Genomic DNA, 9439 nt, shown 5'->3' with positions numbered 1-9439 from the left:
TGGGTGATTCACCGCGACGGAGTGTCGAAGAATCAACCTGTAGAGAGCACTTGATCCTTGCACGGATCAAGGGGGAGCTACACCCTTGCGCGGGTGCTCCAACGAGGACTAGTGGGGAGTGCCGACTCTCCGATACCTCGGCAAAACATCGCCGCGTTCCTCTCTCTCCATTTACTTTGAGAATTTACTTTGAGCAATTCAATACTTTTTCTTACATTCATAGAATTGCCATGCTAGAGTAAGTTTGGAACATAGGTTGCAAGTCCTTTGTGCGTTAGATTAATAGAAACACTTTTTCTAGGCACAAGGGGTTAATTGGGCTAACGATAGGATTTGATTATTGCAAGAAAATTTAGAATTAGCCCAATTCACCCCCCCCTCTTGGGCATCTTGATCCTTTCAAAACCAACAGCTCTCAAAAGGAGCAAATCAATGTTGAGATTATAGGTAATGAAGAAGCTCCACATAAAGCAATCAAGAAGCTTGCCATTGGTGAAGTAAAGCCCATCGAAGACAAAGATGAAGACCATGTTGTGCATGATGATCTTGATCCAACTATTCATCATGTTCCATCCAATGAACATGGTGAAGCTTCCGCAACAAGAAATAATCAAGATTGGAGATCAAATGAAGCACAAGGTCATTCTCATGAAGACGGTGTCAACAATGAGCGAGCTCAACCTCAACTCAACAATGAAGAAAGAAGTGAACTCAACCCTCCACAAGCTCATGATTGTGATCTTCCAATCGATCATGACCATGATGATGATGATGATGACGATGGCCCTATCCAAAGATCAACTCAAGTGCCACATCCGAGAGTGCATCAATCCATTCAATGGGATCATCCTATTGATAACATATTGGGGAGCATTCGACGAGGGGTAACTACATGTTCCCGTTTAGCAAGTTTTTGTGAATATTACTCATTTGTTTCTCCTTTGGAACCTCATAGGGTGGAAGAGGCACTTGATGATCCAAATTGGATGATAGCCATGCAAGAGGAGTTGAACAACTTCACTTGAAATGAAGTCTGGTCCTTGGTGGAAAGGCCCAAGCAAAATATGATTGGAACCAAGTGGGTCTTCCGCAACAAGCAAGATGAGCATGGTGTGGTAACAAGGAACAAGGTAAGGTTGGTGGCTCAAGGATTCACTCAAATTGAAGGCTTGGATTTTGGAGAGACCTATGCACCAGTGGCTAGGCTAGAATCAATTCGTATTCTACTTGCCTATGCTGCCCATCATGACTTCAAGCTATATCAAATGGACATGAAGAGTGCATTTCTCAATAGCCCCCTATCCGAGTTGGTGTATGTAGAGCAACCACCGGGCTTTGAAGACCCCAAGTATTGAAACCATGTCTACAAGCTCGACAACGTGCTATATGGGCTCAAACAAGCCCCTAGAGCTTGGTATGATTGCTTAAAGGATTTCCTACTCAGACAAGGTTTTAAGATAGGAAAGGCTAATGCTACTTTGTTTACTCACAAAGTCAATCATGATATCTTTGTATGCCAAATATATGTCGATGACATAATATTTGGTAGTACTAATGTGGCTTTTTGTGAGGAATTTAGTAGGATTATGACAAATAGGTTCAAGATGTCCATGATGGGAGAGTTGAAGTTTTTCCTTGGATTTCAAATCAAGCAACTCAAGGATGGGACGTTCATAAGTCAAACCAAGTACACCAATGACATGTTGAACAAGTTTAACTTGGACATGGCCAAGCCCATCAAGACACCCATGCCAACCAATGGACATCTTGATCTTGATCAAGGAGGAAAGGACGTCGATCAAAAGGTATATCGCTCCATGATTGGATCCCTTCTTTACCTTTGTGCATCTAGGCCCGATATTATGCTTAGCGTGTGCATGTGTGCAAGATTTCAAGCTAATCCGAAAGAATGTCATTTGATGGCCATTAAGAGATTTTTTTGGAATTTAGTACACACTCCTAATCTTGGCTTGTGGTATCCTAAGGGCTCCACTTTTGAGTTACTTGGCTATTCTAATTTGGATTATTCCGGTTGCAAAGTAACCCAAAAGAGTACTACTGGGACTTGCCAATTTATTGGTCGATCCTTGGTGTCTTGAAGCTCTAAGAAGCAAAATTCTGTTGCTTTGTCCACCGCTGAGGCTGAGTATGTGGCGGCCAACGCTTGCTGTGCCCAACTACTTTGGATGAAGCAAACAGTAAAGGACTTTGGATGTGAGTTAACCAAGATTCCACTTTTGTGTGACAACGAGAGTGCCATTAAGTTGGCAAATAACCCTGTAAACCACTCTCAAACAAAGCACAGACATCCGGCATCATTTTTTGAGAGACCACGAAGCCAAAGGAGATATCGCCATTCATCATGTGAGCACCGAAAAGCAATTAGTCGATATCTTCACAAAGCCCCTAGATGAGTCAAGATTTTGTGCTTTGAGGAGTGAACAAAATATCATTGATTCTCGTAATGTGGCTTGATTCCTTGCACACACATTTTGTTTGATCTAGTTAGGAGAAAAGAATTAAGAAAACATTGTGTGACACTTTCAAAATCTATTTTATAATTTTCATGAGTGACTATTGCTTTGTGTTGGTTGAATGAAATCTAGTCACTTGTGAAAATGTTAGTGTCCATCATATTTTTGCCCCGCATGGTGTAGTGAGTTCTAGTTTGAGGGTTTTTCAGTTTCCCTGCGTCGGAAGTCCCGACGTAGGTCGGAACTACCGACAGCCAAAAGTCCCGACGTACACCGGGAGTCCCGACGCAGATCTAGGTTTTTGACCGCCACGTTGTCCGTTTTGACCGCGCCACACCGTTTCATTGTCTCATTTACTCGGTCCGGTCCCTTCTCCTATGGTTATTCTCTCCCTCCCCTCCCTCCCATAGCCCTGCATCTCTCTCCACGCACCGTCATTGCCTCTCCTTGCCCCGCCCTCACTCCTCCTCGCACTGCTGCATCGCGCTCTGCCCGCTCCTCCGCCCTACCAAGAGCTCCGGCCCCCATTCCTTATCATTGCGTCGCCGGAGGCCTTATCGGCAATCCTAACCTCCCTGCCCCCGTTCCACCACCCATGCCCTGGTATTTCCTTAGATCGTGGTGGACATTCTATTTGTGTGGTGGAGATTCCATTGGTGGAGGTGCTCGCGTTCGTCGATTTGTTCGTGCCCTACGAATTTCACTCTTCTTTGTCTCCTTCTTTTCTCGATTCAAGGTACTACCATGGCGTCCTAACCCTAAATCCAATGTACCTTGCATTTTGACTCTATTCCTTCTTCATCTCTACTCCTCTATCTCCCTTGTATGAATGTGTGCTGCGATTTGAAGCCCCATGAATGGGATGGTCACCTTGGGCGTCAGAGGTTCTGACCGTCGGAACTCCCAACGCTAGGCCAGAACTCTCGGCTGTCGAAAGTCTCAACTATGGCTGGAACTTCTGACCCTAGGGTGACCACTCCATTCATGTGTCTTCAATTCTCAATGTTCGTTCGTGTCTCGTTGCGTTGTTTCTTAGTTCCTCTTTGTGTTCTTTGCAGTAATGGATGGTGGGAGTCCCTCGCGTCATAAGGAGAAGCGATCCAAGAAGAACCAAGATCATGCCACCGTCCCCAAGCCGTCTAGCCGCACCAAGGTGGCATACCAGCGTGGTGGTGCTAGTGGTTCCCATGCTGCCCGTCGCCATGTCGATCAAGGGTCATCGGCTACCGCTCCTCCTCCAGCCCCGGCCTTTGTTGGGGATGTGCCGATTGTTGATGAAGAAGAGGAAGCTCTTGAGCGTGTCGGCCGCACCATTGCTGCTCCACTGACTCGCACCCCAACTCGTGGTCTGGGGTTTGTCTCTCAGCTTGTTCTATTCATGGGTGTTTCACCGATCATGCGGGAGCCCGCCATAGCTCCGAATTCTGCTGGTGGCTGGACTCATCCTCTACCAGTGGACTATCATCACCGAGTTAAGGACATTAGGTCATAGAGGGGAAGGAACCTTTATGCTGAGGACGAGAAGGATCTATGACTTGAGTATCATTTCTGGCACCCATTCCATTATGACTTTTATGATTCCATTCTCTATCAGAAGTTCTTGAAGAAAAGGGAGCCACCGGTCCTGTAGATGAAGTGCATTGATGCATACTCTCTTGGTAAGTACAAGGATCCTAAGCTGGAGCAGATGGTTAGAGATATCAACTCAATGGGGCAGTCCTACCTGCTAGAGTTTAGGAAGCATTGGAACAATGAGCTCATATGTCAGTTGTATGCTTCCTATCATCATGAGAGAGACCCTACCGGTGCTATTGACATTATTCATTGGACCACCAAAGGCAAGCATTATAAGGTGGACTTCATCACTTTCTCTCGCCTTCTTGGTTTGAGTCACAGTGACCGCATTGCAACTGAGTTGACTGAGTATGAGGATGTCGCTTTGGAGGAGTACCAACATATGTATCTTGATGGACACACAGCTGATGGATAGATAATGTTTTTGAAGCCCTACTATTAAGTTCTGAACAACATCCTCCGATAGATCTTATATCCGAAGCTAGGTGACTCCACCTTCCTTCATGATGATTCATAGAAGGTTCTTCAGTGATTTGGAGATGAGTTTCAGAAAATTTCCATCAGCAGATACATTTGGAACAAGATACATGATGCTACTAAGGATCCGATAAAGCATCTTCCCTATGCACCATACATTATGTATGTCATTGAGCAAGTATCCAGCATCCGCTTTCCCTATGACACTCAGCAAAAGCTCCTCAAGATATCCAACAAGACCTCCATCATTGCTGCAAGAGAACTAAGGGAGAAAAGTGATGCAGCCAAAGCAAAAAGGAAAGGTGTTTTGGGTTCTTGCTCTCACCATGGTGCTTCACCACCACCTGTTGCTGCTCGCTCTTCTAGCGCTGAGCCTCTCTCTTTGTCCTCCTCTAGAAAGAAGCCCAACAAGTTCAAGTTCCTAATGACATACATGTTTGGACAGTGTTGTGCTAGTGCTCAACGTGAGCACGATATGCAAGAGAGGCTATATCAGTTGGAACAGCATGCAGGGATTGTCTCTTCTCCTCCGCCACCATTTGTGCCTCCCCGTGATCTGTTGGCTCTATATGCTGAGGCTTGTGCAGCCTACGAAGATGATGCGACTTCTTGCCCTCATGGCAAGGGTGAAGCGATGGAAGAAGATGAGGAATATATCGAGGATGATGATGATGAAGATGATGACGGTGGTGAGGATAGTGACCACGATGAGGATGATGACTCGAGGATGAGTAGTTGGTTTTTCATGTGGCCTACCCCTTTTGGCACTTGTTGACAAGGGGGAGTGTTAGGCTTTGATATCTTGTAATAAGTTAGTTGATTATTTCCTTTTGAGACTTTAAAACTTCTAGCTTGTATGAACTAAGTCATGTGGTGGCTACTTTGTGATGGACATATATTTATATGTGTTTGTGATGAATGATTGTAGGATAAGTAAAGTTTTTTTATCTACCTTATTCGCTTGTACTTGTCTATACTTGTGATGGTGGATGTTTTTTTTGTATGGCCATGTGTTGCTTCAAGTTTTTACTTTGAAATCTTGGCCATCATACTCCTTTTACTTGTTGTGTGAAATAACATGTCATATTGCATTTCTTTTCACACATATCTATTTGTTCACACACACTTGTTGCACCCCACGGATTGCAAAATTTAGGGGGAGCTTTTGTCTTGACGTATGCAAATCAAGTATAGATGATGCTAATTGAAATTGAAATTCATGCATACATCAAGGGGGAGCTCTTCATAAATTTTGGGGTTCAAAAGTTTTAAAATCTTTCATTCTTATAAAAGCCTAAGTTGGTTGTCATCAATTACCAAAAAGGGGGAGATTGAAAGTGCATTTGCCCCCTATGTGGGTTTTGGTGTATTGATGACATCCAAATTAGGGACTAATGTGATCTTAATGAGATATGTCGTAGCTATTAGTCCGATGAAAGATTCAAAGAGTTGATAAAGATGAAATGGTATCCCTCAATTCTTGAAGTTGAAAAGGCGGACGAACTCAAAATGCTCTCCAAAGGTTTTAATTTTGTTTTTGAGTTTAGGATCCGCCGCACTATAAAGAGGGATACAAATTTAGTTGGTCTAAGGAAGATAGAGTGCTCAAGCATTAAAATAAAATCAAAAGAGAGACACCCTAGCACTCTATGAGCACATAGATTATTTTTCTGTGACTGTCGGTGTCAGAAGTCCCGACGTAAGCTAGAACTCCCGACAATTGGAAGTCACGACTCTTGCCAGAAGTTCTGACTCCCAGTCACTTAGCCTGCGGGTGACTGTGGACGTCAGAAGTCCTGACCCAAGCCGAGAGTCCCAGCATCGATGGTTCTGCTGGTCAGCTGTCTGCGTTCGTCGGAACTCTCGACGTACGTCGGAAGTTTCAACTGTCGGAAGTCCCGACCCAAGTCAGGAGTCCCAGCATCAGCGGTGCTGGCTGGTTGTTTAATTGCGCATGTTGGAAGTTCCGACCATCGGAAGTCCCAGCGTTTGCCGGGAGTTCCGACATTGACTTGCACGCGTGGACTTGCAACCCAATGTGAACAGTGTTTTCTGTTAGCGTCAAAAGTCCCAAGATCTGCATCAGAACTTCCGACGTAGATCTGAACGGTTAGATTTTCACTTGGAGTATAAATACCCCTCTGTTCACTTGTAACCGTTACGGACTCATTCACAGCTGACCCACTTCATGCTCAACAGCTCCCAAGCAACTAAAGCACCCCTCTCCTTCACACTTTGCTCTAATCTTTGATTCCCTTAGGGTTTTGAGTGAAAGGAGAGTGGATTAAGTGAGAGCATCACTTTGGCAAGCTTGAGCACTTGATTTCTTCGTCAAGCCGGTTGATTTTGCATCTATTACTCTTGGGGCTTTGCCCCTAGCCGGCTAGGCATTGCCCAAGAGCTTCCATCTTGTGGAAGAGCCTTGGGAAGTTTGTATTACCCATTGATTTCTTAGTGGAAAGCTCAAGTGACCTTTGTGGTCGCTTTGAGAGAGGCAAGGAGGTGAAAAAGGCTCTGACCTTGGTGGTCACCTCAACAACGAGGACGTAGGAGCTCCTTAGTGGGGTTGTCGAACCTCGGGATAAATCCTTGTGTCCCATGTGCTTATTGTTGTGATTGCTAGAGATTACTTGTATTTGTTTGTCTCTTTCTCTCCCAAACTTCATTTTAGGGTTTGGACTCGATCTATGGTTTGGAGGCATTACTGCATCAAGGAAGTGACCCAACATCTTCACCAAACCACTAGGAAGTGGGGTTGTAAGATTATTTATCCGCAAAGTTAAATTTGGCACTGCCTTTGTAGTTCACGTAGGTGTCGAAATTGCTGACGTTTGCGCTGGAACTTTTGACAACGTCGGGAGTTCCAACCCAAACGCCGGGACTTCCGACATTGACTAACAAATTTGAACTTAGCATTTGTAGTTAATTTTTAGATACGCCTATTCACCCCCCTCTAGGCATTGTTAGATCCTTTCAATTGGTATCAGAGAAAGGTCTTCTCTTTGTGCTTCACCACGTGAGAAGAAACAATGTCGGAGTCCGACAAGATGCAAGCCGTTGCCATCGAAATGGACAAGAAAATAGTTGAAGAGTTGATGAGTGCTCAAGCCAAGCTCTTTCAAGATGAAATGAAAAAGATGCAAGATGAGATGAGCAAGATGAAGGAAGAATTGAGCAAGAAGGTTGATGATGCAATAAGTGCATTGTTAGATACGCCTATTCACCCCCCCTCTAGGCATTGTTAGATCCTTTCATGTCCCCATATGGTATTATGGATTTAAGCCTCCCCCTAACTCCATAATCCACTATTCTCCTTTTCTCGGACCATTGCCACTTGTAAAATATTATGATTGGGCTTGCTTTTGGTCCTACAAATTCTCCCCCTTTGGAATCAAACACCAAAAAGGAAGACATTAGTAGCACAAGGGAGTGTCAAACTTTGTGATCCTTTGTATGTGGAGTGGAATAGGTCACAAAATTTGACTCTCACATTACATAGACTAAACTCCCCCTAAATATATGCATACATATGATGGAGAATGTAGTTTATACATAATTGGCAAATTAATGGTCAAGGGAGTTTAATCTATATAATGCATGGAGAAAGCATATAAATACAAAAGTGAAATCAACATGACGATATTGGTTTAGAAATACCACATGTGGAAACCAATTTGATTTATACCACTTGCAATAGGTGGTGGATATTTGAAGTATGATGCTTAACTCCGGGGACTCCATTTTCCTTGCAATGAGACTACTACACACATGATAAGCTTGAAAAGGTGTTAATCTCAAAGCATCCAACTTGTAGAGTAACCTCCCCCTAAATTTGTGCACACAAGTATGGAATACTTGTAGGAGACATGCACATTGATTTAGAATACAAAATACCACTTGAAAGGTGACATCACATGAATGTGAGAATCATTTTCGAAGGTGATATTCGGGAGAAATTATCTACAATTTGGACTTTGGCACATATTAGATGAAGAATTTGTAAAACAAGCTATGTGCCATGCTCCTAAACAATTTAAACCATGTAGGTTTGCTCCAAGGGTTAAGAGTGAAACCCAGCAAGCCTACCATAAAATATACCTAGTGTATGCAAGATAAAAGATTAAACATGCAAATGCAAACCTAGGCATGAAAAGGAACTAGATGCTAATTGAAATTGCAAGAAATTAAATCTAGTTACCTAACATGGGAAGGAGAATTTGGGTCCATAGTATTCACTAACCCACTTGGCAATTACCTTTTCCATAATGATGCACCCCACCCATACTTTGCCAAGTCTCCAAATTCTCCAAAGTCCATCGGACTTCTCACTTCCCTTTTGGGATCCAAACCTTCTTGGTGCTCTTCATGTTGGAAATGATCTCCTTTGGCACCCAAATGTGTTTGGCCCTATTATTGGATTGCTTGTTCACATTGATGGCCACCACCTTGTCATTTTTCTTCTTCTTCAAGAGATAAGGTGTGGAGGCCTTTCTGTCCACCTTGTTGGTGTAGGTGTTGGAGAGCTTGCTTGTTTCCTTTTTGTTTTTCTCTTTCTTCTTAGCTCCTCCCCCATTCTTCACCTTGCACACATAGGAATTGTGGCCTTCTTTGTGGCATATGTAGCAAATCATGGTTTGTCCTTCATCAAGCTTCTTCACTCCCTTGACGGTGTTATCTTGATGAAGTTGGGATTGCTCCATCTTGCCTTTCACTTGAGTCAAGTCCTTGGTGAGGCGAGCCACTTCTTGCTTCAGTTGCTCATTCTCCATTGCGACCTCTTGTGTGCTTGTTTCTACAACAACTCTCTCCACACAAACTTGGTTGCACAAGGATGAGTCTAAACATAAATCATTACAAGAAGTAGAGGCATCCTTTTTAGGCATGTGAAAGATTGAACCTTTCTTTTTAGGTGC

This window comes from Miscanthus floridulus, chromosome 8 (assembly GCF_019320115.1).
Source record: "Miscanthus floridulus cultivar M001 chromosome 8, ASM1932011v1, whole genome shotgun sequence".
NCBI lineage: Eukaryota > Viridiplantae > Streptophyta > Magnoliopsida > Poales > Poaceae > Miscanthus > Miscanthus floridulus.
Note: the sequence above shows the minus strand (reverse complement) of the source record.